The sequence below is a fragment of the Pseudophryne corroboree genome, chromosome 2 (assembly GCF_028390025.1).
Source record: "Pseudophryne corroboree isolate aPseCor3 chromosome 2, aPseCor3.hap2, whole genome shotgun sequence".
Lineage (NCBI taxonomy): Eukaryota > Metazoa > Chordata > Amphibia > Anura > Myobatrachidae > Pseudophryne > Pseudophryne corroboree.
Window position 1 is genome coordinate 186,526,618 of NC_086445.1, and position 17,308 is coordinate 186,543,925.

The following is a 17,308-nucleotide window of genomic DNA, read 5'->3' on the forward strand; positions in this document are numbered from 1 at the left end:
GCTTTTTTTTTTACAGGCGATCAATCTGGATAGCCTGTAAAAAAAATATCGGTGAAATATCGGAAAAAAATCGCGAAAAACATACGTTTTTCGCACCCAATGTTTTACCTAGCCTAATAGGATATCCCCCATAGAGTCACACATACATAGTCGCATACATACAAACACAATCACACACTTATACAATATATACATACATACAGTCAGTCACACATACATACATACATACATACATACGTACACAGTCACACACTTATACAATATATACATACATACAGTCAGTCAGTCAGTCAGTCAGTCAGTCACACATACATATAAACAGTCACACACTTATACAATATATACATACATAGTCAGACATACATAGTCGCATACATACATACATACATACATACATACATATGTACACAGTCACACACTTATATAATATATTTATATATACAGTCACACATACATACATACATACATACATACATACATACACAGTCACACTTATACAATATATACATACATACAGTCGCACATACATAGTCGCATACATACATACATACATACATACATACATACATAGTCACACACTAATAAAATATATACATAGAGACAGTGCCCCCTTCTGAATCCTTCTTACCTAATAGGCTGGCTGCTGAATAGTCTTCATGACTCTGGGACATGGGCCTGAAGCAGCTCCTCCCACTTCTCTCTCCCATGCCACTGCTTGCACACTGTCGTATAGCCCCGCCTCCTTCCACCTCCTTTTTCTCTTCTCTAGATTGCAGTGCCATACCATTCCTGCCCAGCCTGCACTGCAGCTAAGGTTAAAGTATGGGGGCCTGGAAGCCTCTAAGAGAGTGGGGCCCAGGGAACTTGCACCCTGTAATACGGCTCTGCCACAACATATGTTTATTGCATATGTCTGCAAAATTATTATAATGACAATAATCCTGTTGGTAGCATTGTTCGGGAAACATAAGTAGTTCTGCAAGTATTTACAATGGCTATCTTTCATGCCATAGACAACAAAGTATTATAAAGGTGCTGCAAAGACAACATATAGGGGTGGATTCAATTAGCCACAGGCTTACCAAGGGGCTTTACTTTTAGCTCCTGGGTTAAGTGCCCGGAGCTATACAATTATTTCCTGCAGTAAGTCTGCGGCTAGCACACAGTAAGACATAGCGGCTGGTTTAAAAGCCCAAAGCTATGCATTTACCGCCCACGGTAGGCCTGTGAATAGCACGGAAGCACTAGTTAACACATATTTCAGTTTGCACTTCCAGGTCTTAGACGTGGGCTTACCACAGGCAGTAATTTAAAATGGGCACTTAAGCCAGGTGTTATAAACCCCATTGTAAGTCCCACGGTTAGATTAATCTGCCCACCCATATAGGATCGATTATTGTTCAAAAGCTACACACAAAATAATTTTCTTTTCCCCTGATATTATCCCCTGCTGATCATCACAGTATTTTCTCTTTAAGGGGTGCATTTATCAATAATAACAACTGCAATGCAAAATAGCATAGCAGTATGTGATTATGCTGCCTGATGTATGAAAGGGCACACGCAGGGCCATTGGCTCTAAAAGTAGCTCGTCAATGCAATGTGCACGGAGGTAAGAGCAGTCTCTTCATTCCTGTGTCAGGACTCCTGCAAATGCGCTGTCTACTGACCACACATGCGCACGGTGGTCTCTCCCCGTGATGAAGTATAATCCATTGGCTACAGCAGCACAACTGCGGAACCTCTGCATCCCGCATAGAGACCTATGGAGGGCTGCTGCTGCTGTTGAAAATGGAGTGACCGCAGCAGATATTGAAGATATCTGCTGCATCCCCTCCTTCATACATTGGGGTGATACTAAATATTTGCAGATATCTCCCAAAAACGGGTGCTATTTGCAAATGTGAAATGCGCTCAGTATAAAATGCGTCCAGCTCGTGATGCCTGGCAAAATGCGCATCAGGAGTAGATGCACTCACAATATCACAGAAGGTGTGACTTCACAGAGATAGTGAATCATTGTAAAAAATCAGTATGCAATGTGATAGGTAACATGTACAAAGAAAATGGAAGAATTTAGAGGAATTTAGACAATAAGATGCTGCCATTGGTCATCATCATCATCACCCGTTCGCATCTTGTACCAAGTGTCGAACAACCGCAAGGGATCTGACTCCAAACAAACACATACGCATCTGTTAGGTACTCAGCATGGGATGACTGACTGTTCTTCAGCCACATCTGCACACACTCTCCTACCGCTGTCTGCCCCCTTCACACAAGGACTAGTAAGTGCTAAATGTGACGTGGTTGGCATGCATACACGCAATTCTGTACCTGCCTGAGCCCCATAGTGTTCACCAAATGAAATAGTCCCTGGCATCTTACATGAATCCTCTTGCAATCAATAACTTAGCAGTGTAAGCAGTGACGCCAGGGAAGTAACAGTCATTTCTTATACACCACAATTGCTAGCCCCGTGTGGCGGGAGGTGGATTGCATGCATAGCATAAAATGGCTTGGAAGGGCAGGATTAAGTAAAATGAGGGCAGGGGACTGTGTAAGCCAATAACAGGGGATGTAGTTGTCATGCGGACAGACGGCAACGGAATCCCGACACCTGTCAGAATGCCGATTGGCTTCTCAGAAGTCCCTATATGAATCTCTTTACGTTCCCGGATGATTGGGTATAGTCAAGTATCTGGAGTCCAGACTCCCTGCATACTAAATGATAATCTAAATTATTTCTATTACCGTACCTCAATTTAATTTGCTATTGTTACATTGAACAACAATCTATGTAACTTTAGAGTATCTAGGTTAGAACAAGCTGTTTTCAGGGGATCAGTATGATATACTGACGGTCGGAGTGCTGGCCGTCAGTATACCGACAATGGCATCCCGTCTGTCAGTATGTTTGCAGCGGGGTGAGCGCAAAGAGTCCCCTTGCAGGGGACTCTTTCTTGGGAATAGCCACTGTTAACCAGGACTCCGGCTGTTTACATTGTCAGTGGTCGGGATTCCGGCGTAGGTATCCTGACTGCCGGGATCCGGACCGCCGGCAAATTAACTGCATCCCATTTTTAGTCTACTCAGAGACTCCTGGGCAAAAACTGTCCTTTTAAGTTAAATATTGTTGGTAGACTCATATTAGTGGTGTATTCCATTGGCTTTCATTCATATAAAGTCACGGTACTTAGAAAACACTTTTAAAAAGAAAAACTGTTTCATAAGCAGTTCTTTTGTGTTGCATTTAATATGTTTAATTAAAATGCGCTATCATTATCCTTTTACTGGATAACTGGTTGTTTTCAAACGTACTGCAATAATTAGGGAGATCAAGAATTACAATTTGCAGATACAAGTTCTCTCTGCACAATTCAAGGACAAAAATGACTAGACCGGTGAAATCCTGGTGGTCAGAATGCTGACAGCCGCATCCCGACGTTCATAATCCTGACTGAATTTGGTGAGTATTTTGAGCCTAACCCTAATCCTAACACCTCCCCCCCCCTCCCCCCCTTCAGCCTAATTTGGAGTGGCAGTTGGAGTGGCTCCCCTGTTTGAATTTTGGACTGCGCTGCTGCCCCGCCTCTGGAGCCACCACTGACTCTATCCGTCCCCTTCCGCAATCTAACCCTAACAACCCCCCCACCCTAGTGCTTAACCGTAACCCCTGCACTTACCGTCAGTATTCTGTCTGTCATAATGCCACTGTTAGCATTCTGACTGTCAGGATTTTAACCACTGAGTTCCTGTCAACATCCCGTGAAATAAGTACATTGTAAGGGCTTACAATTCCATCTAGGAGGGGATGTTATCCCTTAACCAACATTGACACTGACAGAAGCATCAAAGAGTATAAATGATGAAAATATTTTCATTAGTTGCAATAAGTTCCAGTCCTTTCCTGTCATTCATCAAGCTCAATTAGCCTAGTGATATGTTAATTAGAAACATCAGAGGAGCAGCAAGGCGATAATGCGCCCCTGTGACCCTGAAGCTGAGCTCCTGGCGTGTCCTCATGAAGCACAGGGCACCTCTCTGGTCAGTGTCGGACTGGGGCATGTAGGGTCCAACGGGGGAATGCTGTGGTAGGGGCCCATTTTTAGGGGTGTGGCCAGTCCGTGGGGGTGTGTGTGGCCTGCCACCTCATTGGTTTGACTAATCATTAGAGAGTGCAACGTCTGGGCCCCTTCATAAATATATACAGTAAATTCATCTGCTGCATGCATGATAATGTACCAGATTAATAACAAATTAATAACAGCAATGCACTGTACAAAATACACCATAGTATAGTATAAGGTAACATATGTATGATGTATAATTCAAGTGCACAGTCTGGAACCTGATCCTTAGAGCAGGAGGTGGGCCTTCAGGCAGTGGGGCCCACCGGTGGTTTCCCCTGTACCCCTGTGGGCCAGTCCAAGCCTGTCTCTGGTGGATCTGCAGACTGTATGGTGTCGTAACAGACACCCTGCAAGACACATACAGGTGCCACGGAGCAGCCACAGTGCTGCCCCTTCTGCCTTGTGTTCTGTGTGGCAGCACCACTGGCACGCCCCTAGTTATGGCCATGAGAAGTACTGAGCTGATGCCAGTTTGCTTAGTATCTTCTGTGATTTTACACTGAGCATGCTCAGAGAGATCTGCAGATCTGCACGTATTTCGCTAATATCACACCATATGAGTAGAACAGGAGAGGAAGTGCTGTTTGTATAGATGGAGTTCAGTGATGGCATGTTCATGCAAATGTTGCCCAAGCAGACCAGCGATCATATGTATAGAGATATGTTATTAGGCGTATTCTGCATCTTCTAGAGGGCAAGTGGAAGTAAACCATGATGATGATGATGATGGCTTGTAGGCACATATGCTGTCAATGTAGAGGTACACACATCTCAATGTATGTGACTGAGCTATTTTTCCAGAGAGAATACTGAGATAACTGTTGTGTATCTTTAAGCAATCACCATGGCTACAGCCCCTTCTTAATTACCTGTCCATACCATTGAGGTGCGGTGAGGTCAATGGCTGGGGAGCATATAAAAATGATTAGAATAATACAAAGATTATATTTATAAGTTCTAAATATCATCTTTGTATTATTCTAATCATTTTCAGAACCAAAACTCTGGCGTATACTGGATTATGACAGGAGAGTCTATGCCCCCACTGCCTACCCTGACGCACGTCGCTAGTCCGTACTTCTTAGGCTATGTAAACACTAGATGATGTGCGCACGGTATAACATCGCTAGCAACGGGACCCGGCATTGGCAAGTGCATACACACTGTCGGGAGCGATGGAGCAACGGAGGCATGGCCCTCGTAAGCAATATCGCCTGTCGGACCTGCATGTAGGTCGGACGGGCGATGCCGCATACAACCCGCGGGAGCACGCATCGTAGTGCGTATTCACAAGACGATGTGAATGATGACGTATAGGATCAAGCCAATATCTGCCGGATCATATACGATATCGCCTAGTGTGTACGCACCCTTACACAGGCTAGGCCACAGCACAGACTGCACTCTTCCCAGCCAGGCAAACATCACTCCAGAAGAAGAAAGATGCTATAATGGTGTCATAACAGACACCCTGCAAGACAGAAATAAATAATAGATAATAGATATAGATAGATAGATATAGATATATAGATAGATATATAGATAGATATAGTAAGTTGTTTAAAATGTTAAGTTAAAGTTTATATTCTATTCTTTATTACCAGCAAGCTCACACGGGTGTGGTATGCAAGGTCAACAGTAACTAGGTCGACCACTATTGGTCGACAGCAACTAGGTTGACAGGGTCTCTAGGTCGACATGTGTATGTCGACAGGTCAAAAGGTCGACATGAGATTTTTATGTTTTTTTGGTGTTGTTTTCTCCGTACAATGGTGGTCATTCCGAGTTGATCGCTCGCTAGCAGTTTTTAGCAGCCGTGCAAACGCTATGCCGCCTCCCACTGGGAGTGTATTTTAGCTTAGCAGAAGTGCGAACGAAAGGATCACAGAGCTGCTACAAAGCTTTTTTGTGCAGTTTTAGAGTAGCTCATACCCTACTCAGCGCTTGCGATCACTTCAGACTGTTCAGTTCCTGTTTTGACGTCACAAACACGCCCTGCGTTCGCCCAGCCACGCCTGCATTTTTCCTGGCACGCCTGCGTTTTTTCGAACACACCCTGAAAACAGTCAGTTGACACCCAGAAACGCCCACTTCATGTCAATCATACTGCGGCAACCAGTGCGACTGAAAAGCTTCGCTAGACCCTGAGTGAAACTACATCATTCGTTGTAATAGTACGATGCGCGTGCGCATTGCGCCGCACCCGTATGCGCAGAAGTGCCTTTTTTTGTCTCATCGCTGCACAGCGAACGAATGCAGCTAGCGATCAACTCGGAATGACCACCAATGACCGGGAACCCCAATTAGTGCACCGTGTTCGCTCGCCATGCTTCAGGCAAGGTGCCTCGCTCTGCTACCTCTGCACACAGCACAGGTTAATATTCCCAATTGTAGTCCGCGTGGATTGTTAAGTATGAAAAAGGTCAAAAAAGCAAAACATTGTGAAAAAGTTATGTCGACCTTTTGACCTTTCGACCTAGAACATGTCGACCTAGTTACTGTCGACCAATAGTGGTCGACCTAGCTACTGTCAACCTCGTTACTGTCGACTTAGAGACCGGATACCAGCTCACACACCTATATAACTGATAACAGTGTACAAGGAGGACCTTACATAAGGCAGAAAGCTGAAGTGATAGAATATAGCAGGGGTAGGCAACCTGTGGTACTCCATCTGCTGTGGAACTACACCTCCCACACCATGCCAGTTATGAGAACTGTGACGTCTCTGACTCTGCCCTTATTTATGAATACAAAAATAACTAAGAGAAACACAATCGACATATTTAGTCTCAGGCAAAATGTTCTAAAGCAAATATTTTATTTTGGGGACTCCAACCTCTCAGCTGTTGGCAAACAAAAAAAAAATCACAGGAACGCAGTCCACTTGTTGTAGGCAGTGATTCATTGGACTTCTTTTTCTACAACAGGGAGAGGTCTGGTATATCAACAATATTTATTTCATTTCCGGAGTGTGTGCATTTACAAAGTAACAAATGCATGCATTACAGGGAGACAGAACAAAGCAGTGCCTGGGGTAATTGATTTGGTGGGAGCCCCCCACCCCTGGGAGCCCCCCCACCCCTGTCCCCATGATACACAGCTTACATGAGAGGCTTGCTGGCGTAACCTCATCGCTCAGGGAGGATCTCCCCTCCCAACTGTTTTAAGCCCTTCTAATCTTTCATATTATCTGTCACTTAATGTTTTCTTACTAATAATCAATTAACATCGATCCAAGCCTGTGAATGCTCAGCAATTCAGCAATTCTGCCATTGGACACATAAATACATTTAAATTATATTCTCCATGGGGACCAACATTCAAAAGATCTGCACATTCCAAGCCTTCTCTAAACGGGTCTGGGACTCAGGGTCGACAACAAAAAGGTCGACACACCTTAGGGCAACACCAATTGGTCGACATGGACAAAAGGTCGACATGGACAAAAGGTCGACAGGAACAAGGTCGACATGGAAAAAGGTCGACATGAGTTTTTTATGTTTTTTTGGTGTAGTTTTCTTCGTAGAGTGACCGGGAACCCCAATTAGTGCACCGCGTACCCTCGAATGGCTTGCTTCGCTCGCCATGCTTCGGGCATGGTACCTTCGCTTCGCTCGGCACAGATTACCGTTCCAATCGTAGTCCACGTGGATTGTTAAGTATGAAAAGGTTCCAAAAAAGAAAAAAAAAACATAAAAAACTCATGTCGACCTTTTTCCATGTCGACCTTGTTCCTGTCGACCTTCGGTCCATGTCGACCTAAGGTGTGTCGACCAATTGGTGTCGACCTAAGATGTGTCGACCTTTTTGTTGTCGACCTGGAGTCCGGATACCCTCTAAACATAAATAGCATGCAAGACACAGTGTCATCATTTCACAGCAACATACAAGATCCATAGTATACACTGAAATACTGTAGGTATATAGCAAATTCTTACACTGAATACTGAATCCCAACACAAGGAACAATACTTTGCAGGGGATGTAGTTAATTTACCGGCTTTGCAGTAATGTATACAGATCAGCATAATGCATGTTATGTACACCATACTTTTTGTAAACACTACTTATTGCTGCAAAAATAAAATTATTTCACATGAAATACTAAGAATTCGGTGAACAAGTGAATAGTTTAAGATCACTATGACCACACATCTATAACCCATAAAACACATCTGTTCCATACATAAAACATATCATCAATGATAATTGATAATTCATAATCTCTTTCAAAGTCAAGATAAATTATATATTTTAAATTAAATCTGCAATCACAGCTATTGTTGCTGTATGCCCAGCTACAGACACAAATACACTGCTGAAGCTCTACTTTTTTGTATATAGTAAACAGAGACTACCAATATGGTTTTCCTTTTGCTACTTTCTTTCTGAAGAGAGAATAAAGCTAACACGAATACATAACTCACAAGTTCACCCCTGTCCTGCATAAAAGTGCCCTTATGGACATAAAATAAACTAATATATATATTATGTATATTAAAATAAACTAATATATATGTACACATCTGTGCAGTTCCAAATACACACATATGTTTGCACTTATGCACACAGCTATATACATTTGTTCTGAATCCCTCACTCCCCCCACACCCTCCACACACCTCCTCCACCATGCTTGTGTGTAGCACTCTGGCGATACCACACCCCCTAATTTTAGGATGAACCTCTACTGCCGCTTAACGACCAGTTTCGGAATTGCAGTACAGAACTAAAATAGACACGGTATAAAGAAAGATAGGTTTCGTTTTGTGCAAATTAAATCGTTATATATATTACATGATGCCTTATGAGTTTTACGCACATTAACTCGCGTCTATTTATTGATTCTGTAACTATGCCGACTATCCTGCTCACCGGATAATGCTGGTGTTTATTTGTCACTATGTCACCATTATCCTGCTCACTAGGTTTATTTACCCGCACATATCTCACAGAAACCCCCCATTTATAGATGTGGATCTTATCGGTGTAATCTGACTATAACCTTCATCTCCCTGTCATGTAATCACTCCATCTCCTGTGCCCGGTGTTATCCTTCCATTTTGCTGCATCTCTCTGAAGCTTGAGTCCATTTTGTTGCATCTCCACTTTACCTTGTTACCTATACCACTGTCCATTTCAATGCAGTATATTATACTAGCCAATGCCATATACACTAGGCATTATTCTGGGCATATGTCCATATCCTGATCTGTTGCAGTCTGTTTCTCTGCTTGATGAATGAGACACATTCGATGGTCTCTCTCCTGCTAAACCTGTGTATCTGATCCTGACAATGTTACAATAAGTGGTGTGTTAGCGTTCATCTGTGCATTGTGTGTGGCAGTGAGCTAGAAGAAACAGACATACACAGTCATCTTGAGGGGGAAGGCCTATTACACCACCTGAGAAGACACACAATGCAGATGGGCTCTCTGCTACCATGAAACAGTATTATTTATGAAGCAACCAAGGTATATATGACAAGCAATCCATAACTATATTTACCCTTGCAAAGCATCACCGATGCAAACAGACATGACTGATCAGAGACAGGAGCACTGGATATGGGTAGAGGCAGATGATATGGCCACCGTGGTGCACTCTGCAACATTCAGCATCACATTGACTGTTACCTTTAATCACAGCAGTCTATAGCGACGTCTCAGCCTGTCTCTTCTGGTCCTCTCCTTGTCTCTCAGTCTCACACAATAGTGCAGAAGTCTAATGTCCCCAGGGCCTGCTGTCACAGCTTCTGCATAGTCCCCATCTGGCTAATTGCAATCTCTGGGAGACAGAAGGCTGGAGTAAGGTATGAGGGGGATGGGGATTTGGAGCCCAGAGACCCTTTAATTCGCCCCCTTGGAAGGACTGACGGAGCCCAGTGGTGCACTGCTCCGATGCTGTGGGGGTGGGTGGCTGTGGGAGGCAGCTGAGTCTTGTGCTGATGGAGAGAGGAGGGTCACAGACGCGGATCCTCCCATCTCTCATCCCCACGGAGGTCTCAGTCACGCCCTGAGCTCAGCACAAACTGGCTCATACAGAATATTAACCCTCTTCAGCACCTTGGACAGCAGCACAACATAGTGACGTGCTAGTGTCTACTAGCTCTGGTTCCTATTGCCTTCTCATTGATTCGTTGTGTTATTGCTAAGATTAAGGTTAATGTCACAGTATTCTACAAATCACATTGATGTACAGTACACCATAGCAGCACAACTAGGCCTATTACACAATGACTGGGGTTCTGGTTGAAGGTATGCAGATTGCAAGACATTGATTCCACAAGTACAGGTTGTATGTAGTGACATCTGAAAGGCAATGGGATATGGTATTTTACTAGAGCCTTGCAGAATTCAGTTTGAAGGATAAGCCACAGACAGCTGATGCACTGGAGTTACCAGCCCTCTAGAAGAAGAAAGGGTTATGTGTAATGCCCCAAAGGTCTTACCCATTTGTAACTTGATCTGACCAGCAAGCACTGTTAATGGCCTAAGTGTTTTGGAGGCAGATGAGCCCAACGTGAAAAGAGGGTGGAGGAGATTCAATAATGTGGCCTCCTGAACCTTCTACCTATCAATCGCAAGTGATCTCATATTGCAAGACATATAACCAGAAAAAGTGTTATAAAGCCACTAAGTGTCACAGCTGAAACAAAATAACAGGAAATGTATTTCTTAAATAAATTAAAATAACTTGGATTAAGCATATAATCTTTATATTTACACATCTATGTATAAGGTATAATCTGTTTATCTGTTTACTGAGAATTTAATTAGTATTTTTAAGCACCTGCAGGGGGTAAACAGCTACAAGACACAAACAGTGCAGGCTAAGAATTAACACGCTATGCTGATTAACAGTATGAGCAATACTACAATCATTAAAGTAACCTCCCCATAGAATACATAGAACTAATACCCAGTAATTTCATTTGACAAGTTAAAATAAGGGTACTTGAATTTAAAGTACCAATAGTCTAAAATTATGAATGGGCTTCAGCCCATTATACCACTATTCCTAAATGCTGGCAATGTGCTTATACAGTCAGCTCCAAAATATCTGTAAATTGTACCTGGGTACAGTTAAAAAATATAGGACATGCTACTTGAATCTCTATACAATGCTCTCCTTGAACCATAGTCTTTCATCCAGAATAACATATAATTTAACTCACTACATAGATCGTTTACATATGTAGAAAAGGTGGGTCTCACACAGCATAAAAGTCCATTTCCATTATAGTGTAATAATAATAATGCGCCTGATTCTGTGTATCTGCACCCATGTTATGTAATAGTGTATCAAGATGGTGTAGAGTGTAGGCAGAACTTTGCTTCTGATGGGCTGAGCTGACCACAGTTGGGCAGTTCAGTTGGTTTCATGTGAAATGCTGGATAGCTCCAGTAAATTACCTGATCCTGATCTATTTGTATTGGAGATAGGATAAAGGCAGTATATTTGCAGTAGTGCATGGATCCAACTTAGACATGCAAAATGAGCTATAGTAATGTTTCCATTTCCTCTCAGGTGACAGAAATAAGGCACTGTCTACTACTTTATATGGGAAACCATTTACACTAGGTGCAATTTGTATGGGAAGTATATTTATTAGAAAAATGAAAACAATTTAATTGAATTAAGAATGTTATAAAAAAGCGAACGTGGACTGTAAAGCTTGAAAAGTAACACAAAGGGTCTAATTCTGAGTCTTTTGTCGCACCTGCATCTTTATGCTAATGCCTCAACCAATGATCTTCCTACTGAGACTGCCATTGGCAGTGGTGCTGCTAATCCGTCTTGGTGCGTCTGTAGATGCACCCTCGATCGCAACATCGAAACTTGACCCAGTGCAGTTTCTCCATCTGAACATGGCGTACTGTGTGAGCGGTTCTGTGTCATTAGATGCAGCTGCTGTCTGCGACTTGCCCACGTCTGGCTATTCACTGCCTGTTGCCTAACAGGAACGCTCATTGAAATCTACTCTCTCTGCTATCCAATTCATTCTATGTGTCTGCACGCTAAACCACCAGGACAGATGCGCAGACATAAAACACCAGCCACTTGCGTGCGAGATCACCACTGTGTCTACCTCTGAGTCAGGCCCAAATAAAAAATAAAGTGGAATGGGGTGACAGTCTTCTGGAAGCACAGCCTTCATCCTGATTAACAGCATCTCAGAGGAAAAGGTGCAAAATACAGTATGTTGCACTTTCACCTGATCTCCAGTTTGAACAAACAGCTGATAAATTAATATAATTGCGAAGTGGAAAGGCTGATTAGGAAAAGTTGTACGTACACCACATTTTGAGTTTGACTGTTTTGATTTGGAAGTGATGTAACAGTAATACTTTGTACTTTCAGTGGCTCTTGAATAAAACATTGACCCCCAACTAATAGGAGACCATTGTAGGATAGCCAAATATAAATAAAAGTGCTGAAGATGTACACCATGGAGTTTCAGGTTTTATTTCCTTAACCTGATAATGAAGATCATCTGCTGATGTTGCCCTGTCTACTTTACTTGAAGTTTCAGCATGTAGCCCACATGCAAACTCAATAAAAGTCCTTTAGAAACTGTAAAAGCAGGAATCCTCTTTAGGGGAAGCATTATTTCTGTCTTTTAGAAAGCTTTGCTTTATTGAAAATATGGCCAAAGGGCTGAGAGAGAACTAAAGAGAAAACTTGAGAAGAGGGAGAGGCGCATCCACAATAACACAGTCAGCAAATTGCTTTCTGGAACACAATATGAAGAATGCAATACTCTTTATTAGAACAGAGCCAGAGGTTAAGAAGACTATGGGTCAGATAAGAAGAAGAATTTCAAATGATATGACCCAAATAGCTGTGGATTTCCCAGGGCAGCCTCTATGCATATGTACTAACTTTTGGCATTGGGAGGGATTTTTTTTTGTTTTATCAATTGTTGAAGCCCTTACAACATTGCACAATATTGTTTGGTGACCAGGAACATGCAAGATCACCAACAATATAGAAATTACTTATAGAAATGTGATAAGAAAATAAGTTACTACAAGGAGGAGGGCATCCCCTAGTTATAATTTTCCAACAGTCCCATGCTCTGCAACCATCTAACTATGCACTTTACAAAGGGGGATGCATAAAAGCATATCAACAATGCATAGGCAAAGGACAGTTTATTTTCCAGCTACTTCTGCTCAAGTGCATTTTAAGGCCAGGGGCACCTAAGCTGATCTCATGCACTGGGAAAAGAGTTTAATGATCCTGTGTTGCCAGGGGCGGAACTCTCAGAGGCAATGGAGACACCTGCCTCCGGGTCACCTACATGTACAGCAGCATCTGTGTGGTCCACAGTGGGATACAAGTGTGACCGCTGCTCTTCCAACGGAGCTCTGCGGCACACACCATTGCTATTGCAGAGTTAATTGGCTCTGTCCCAGGAGCACTGACAATACCTGCAGTAGGGGACAGGACGGCTCCCGTCTGGTACTGCTCTGCTCAGCCTGCGCTGCAGCAAGCAATGGTGCACACATTGCTGCTGCTGGACCGTGAAATGGGACCCACCTGTGAATGCTGGTTCTGCATGCTGAAGACAGACTCCATTGCCTCCCAGACTTCCGCCACTGCTTGTGGGACTGACCATGACCCACCAGCCATTGTCACACAGCGTGATGGAGCCCTGCCAATTCATTGCATGCTCCAGACCCTGTAGACCGATTGAGAGTGCTATCTATATAATTCGGTAAGCCATGTGTTTATCTATACACGGTCGAGTCACATTATTATGACCACCTCCTACATTTGACATCGGCAGCGTGTAGCTCTTGAAGTACGTCACGTGATGTGTGCTGGCTTAGTGGTATATAAGGTGTGTGATAGGCCTTCTGCACATATATCACTTGTTACTGTCATGGGTAAAAGGGGCAATTTAACCGAGTTGCAAAAAGGGATGATTATCGGCTTTCAGGCCAAGGGCGGCAGTATTTCTGAAAAAGGCGTAGTTTGTGAACTGTTTGCGTGCAGGACAAATGACTGGACAAATGGCACCATTGTGAATAACCGACGTGGAAACTGTTGTGCACCATGTGTCATTAATGTGAGAGGTGAATGATGGCTACAAAGGTGCGTGAGGGCAGACCGACACACTACAGTGGAGCAGATCACCATCAAATAAACCTGGGGGCTACCAGACGTGTGTCTAAAACAACAGTTCAGCTCATCTAGCTGCTGTCTATTCTGCATGCGACGGTTACTCTGGCTATTAGCTGGTGGTCATGATAATGTGACTCGACTGTGTAAAGTTTACATGGTTTGAAGGGGGCTCTATTTTCTTAAAGGGTTCTTAGGCTATAGTAAACTAAAAGATGGCAATAGATTTTAACCAATTACTTGGTATACTTGCTTATATGTCTGCAGTCGCAGATTTGGGGGGGGCACCCAGGCACATGCCCCCCCTGTCGTTTAGGATATATTCATAATACAGTAGCTGCATGGGCTGTGGGGACCGCATGCAACCTGCGGTCCCCACAGCCCATGCAGCTACTGTATTATGAATATAGCGTGTGCGTGTCACCAGGAAGCAGGGCTGGCCGGAGTGGAGCAGCGTGGCGGCAGCTGTGATTTGGGGGCACTCCTTCTACTTCCCCTCAGCCCGGACTACTGTGGCTGGGTCACGCCGCTGCCTGTACCCGCTGTGGTCGCTGTCCGTCAGGGCAGCCTGATCATGGCGATGCCTTTGTGTGTGCGGGCGCTGCGCCTCTCCGGGGCCGCCCGGCTCCTACTCTCTCCCCGTGTACAGAAGCTCCACACCAGCCCCGCTCTGGCATCCAAGGAGCCAGGCTCCACCGCAACGGGTCACGACGACCATGAGGATGATATGACCAACTCCAATGCCAGGGTAAGACCCCCTTATATACCTATAGTGTCATTGCCCATATGTGCTGTATGTCATACCCCCTATATCCTATAAACTGTGCCATGTGTACTGAGGTGACACCCCATGTATACCTGTCCATACTATTCCTATATACCGTGTGCCCTGTATGAGGTGCCCTGTATGAGGTAATGCCCCCTATGTACGCACTCACTCTATCCCCTACCAGACCTGTCCCCGCACACTCACCCTGTCTCCTACCAGACTTGTCCCGACACACTAACTCTGTCCCCTACCAGGCCTGGCTACACACACTCACTCTATCCCCTACCAGACCTGTCCCCGCACACTCACCCTGTCTCCTACCAGACTTGTCCCGACACACTAACTCTGTCCCCTACCAGGCCTGGCTACACACACTCACTCTGTCCCCTACCAGACCTGTCCCCGCACACTCACCCTGTCTCCTACCAGACCTGTCCCCGCACACTCACCCTGTCCCCTACCAGACCTGTCCCTGCACACTCACCCTGTGCCCTACCAGACCTGTCCCTGCACACTCACACTGTCCCCTACCAGGCCTGTCCATGCACATTCAACCTATCCCCGCACACTCACCATGTCCCCTACCAGACCTGTCCCCGCACACACACCCTGTCCCCTACCTGGCCTGTCCACGCACACTCACTCCGTCCCCTACCAGACCCGTCCCCGCACACTCACCCTGTCACCTATCAGTCCTGTCCTGTACACTCACCCTGTACCTTACCAGAACTGTTCCCGCACACTCAGCCTGTCCCCAGACCTGTGCTTGTATATTCACCCTGTCACCCCCCAGACCTGTACTCCATGCCCACAGCATGATAAAAATGAGGTTGTGGCTCGTTGGTATGGCACTGTGACGCCACAACCCTTGTTATGAGACCACACTCACCTTCCCAGGAGCGTGTGCAAAAGTCCCCCCCTTCCTTTGCCTTCCCCTATCATGGTGCCCCCCCCCTTGTCATTTTGTTCTGGATCCGCCCCTGTATGTCTGTATCAAAGACCCATAAAATTATTAAAAATATATTATCATAGACACCCTTAAACAATTTAAAAGAAAACTTTTTATGACCACAATTTATTAAAAATAATATTTTTACAGAATAAACAATTTTCACTTTTGCACAACTTAAATTCACTATTTTAGGGACATGATTTATCCAGTTGCTTGCTCCGAAGTGAACCGTAAAAAAATAAACACAAGAAGTAAAAGAACTGTCACAGCGCGCAAGAATAAGAACACATATATGTTTATTTTAAACACAGATCAACACTAATTTAAAACATCATTTAAACACATTTAGAAAAAACTGCTGCTACAATTTTTGCAGCCTGATGTATCTCTTTCCTTGACACATTGTAATAAAGTTAACAGATACAACCATATAATACTGTATCAAAAAATGGCTTTAGAAAGAAGATACAATAAGCATTAGCATGCTCCCAGCATAGGTGCCGATTCCGTGGGTGCTCCCGGGCCTGAGCACCCATAGAAAATGATGAGCACCCATCAGGGCCACTGGATGGTGGCATGCTTTAGTAGCGGTCACTCCACGGGTCCAGCCAGCGCAGCCGCCTCTGTCCGTCACCTCAGCACCGGAAGTACACTGGTCACTGCAATGCAAGTGGTTGGTTTCCTTTCCCTGCCGCACCCGCATGGGTTGCCTGACAGCTGTCAGCACGGACGTGCCTGTAACCATGGAGACGGCAGTCCACCCTGTTATTTTCTTCTACGGACGCAGTTTCCCCTCATCCATAGGGCCAGGCCCACCCCCTGCTTACCCTCAGCCGGCCCCCTCTACCTTGCACCTTCCCACCCCTCGACCAGGCCCGCCCCTTCATTCCATTAGCCCGCCCTCTTCTTCCTCTCAACCTGCCCTCTTCTTCCCCTCTACCCTGCTGTCTCCCATCCAGCTTACCAAGCCCGCCTCCTCCTTCCACTCCACTCTGCTGCCCTCATTCTACTCAGCCTGGCGGTGCTCCATTGGGGAGAGGACTCATGATGGTGAGTTCACATAGAGAGAGGCACTAAGATATTTTAATTAATTTTCAGGAATGTAGTGCAATGTGTAAAATGGGGGACTCTGCTGCCGTAATGTGTAAAAAACGGGGTCTCTACTGCAGTAATGTGTAAAAAGGGGGTCTCTGCTGCTGTAATGTGTAAAAAGAGGGTCTCTGCTGCCGTAATGTGTAAAAAGGGGGCTTCTACTGCCGTAATGTGTAAAAAGGGGGACTCTGCTGCTGTAATGTGCAAAAAGGGGGACTCTGCTGCCGT

The 17,308-nt window shown here is 44.6% G+C and overlaps 1 protein-coding gene across 1 annotated transcript in view; it reads right to left on the reverse strand.

Moving 5' to 3' along the window:
* MAP3K12 (mitogen-activated protein kinase kinase kinase 12) overlaps nucleotides 1–10,054 on the reverse strand; it is a 217,806-nt gene extending 207,752 nt beyond the window's left edge. The window contains exon 1 of the mRNA XM_063952144.1: nucleotides 9,773–10,054. The gene's annotated coding sequence lies outside the window, so the exon portion shown is untranslated. The remainder of the gene's footprint in view (nucleotides 1–9,772) is intronic.
* Between the last annotated feature and the right edge of the window lie 7,254 nt (nucleotides 10,055–17,308).